Source organism: Miscanthus floridulus, chromosome 17 (assembly GCF_019320115.1).
Source record: "Miscanthus floridulus cultivar M001 chromosome 17, ASM1932011v1, whole genome shotgun sequence".
NCBI classification, from domain to species: Eukaryota; Viridiplantae; Streptophyta; class Magnoliopsida; order Poales; family Poaceae; genus Miscanthus; species Miscanthus floridulus.
In genome coordinates, this window is record NC_089596.1 from 35,493,022 (window position 1) to 35,494,542 (window position 1,521).

Genomic DNA, 1,521 nt, shown 5'->3' on the forward strand with positions numbered 1-1,521 from the left:
CTTGTATTTCTCATCTTTCTGAAGTGGTCTGGTCATAGGCTTAGCTATCTTTGAGAAGTCTGGAATAAACCGACGATAGTATCCTGCTAACCCTAGGAAACTCCGAACTTCATGCACCGAAGTTGGGGCTTTCCAATTCATGACCTCCTGTACTTTTGATGGGTCTACTGAGATTCCATCTCTGGATAAAATGTGACCTAAAAATGGTACTTTGCTTAACCAAAATTCACATTTGCTCAACTTGGCATATAGCTTATGTTCCCTGAGTCTGGATAGGACAATCCTCAGATGCTCTTCATGATCTGACTCATTTTCTGAGTAAATCAATATGTCATCGATAAACACGACCACGAACTTATCCAGTTCGGGCATGAATACCGAGTTCATTAGGTACATGAAATAGGCTGGAGCATTTGTTAGTCCGAAAGACATAACCAAGTACTCGTATAAGCCGTACCTAGTAGAGAAAGCCGTTTTAGGTATATCCTCCGGTCTGATCTTTATCTGATGGTAACCTGATCTTAAGTCAATTTTGGAGAATACTTTTGCCTTTGCTAGCTGATCGAACAAGATGTCGATGCGGGGTAACGGATATTTGTTCTTGATGGTCACAACATTGAGCGGTCTGTAATCTACACACATCCTTAATGACTTATCCTTCTTTTTCACAAACAGTGCTGGACATCCCCACAGAGATGAACTAGGTTGGATAAGACCTTTGTCCAATAGATCTTGCAATTGAACCTTGAGTTCTGCTAACTCATTGGGTGGCATTCTATATGGCCTTCTGGATATGGGTGCGGTACCTGGCACTAATTCAATCTTAAATTCCACGTCCCTATCCGGTGGTAGACCTGGTAATTCCTCTGGAAATACATCCGGAAACTCACAAACCACGGGAATATCACATATGGTGGTGGCTTGGATAGCACAGGCTAAATGTTGGGGTTCGAATTCGCGGGAGAGTGGGACTAGAAAAGCATTCCCTCCCGTGGGTTCTCTCAACATAATGGTACGGGTGCTAGTGTCAATAAGAGCACCATGATACTTCATCCAATTCATGCCTAAGATTACACTTATCGACAATCCCGGCAATATTATCAAATCTGTTGTGTACTCCCTCCCTTGTATCAAAATGAGTACATTTTTGACTATCTTTTTGGTAGTAACTGTTCCCCCTGCTGAACTTATGTTAAAACCCCCTTTACTTACTTCTATTATTTCTTGATCATGTCTAGATGCAAATGCTTGACTCATAAATGAATGAGAAGCTCCCGAATCAAATAAAACAACAGCGGGGTGCTTGTTGACAAGAAACATACCAGCCGTGACAACTTCTCCGGCGGGCACTTCCTCCACAGCAGTATAATGCACTTGTCCCTGTCGTGCCCTGGCATTCAACTGCCTCTGATTGTTCTGCGTGGGGTTGCCATTCCTCTTGGGGTGGGGGCACTCCTTGGACCAATGACCCAGTTGGTTGCAGTTGAAACAGGGTTGATTACTTCTGAATCCTGTGGAGCT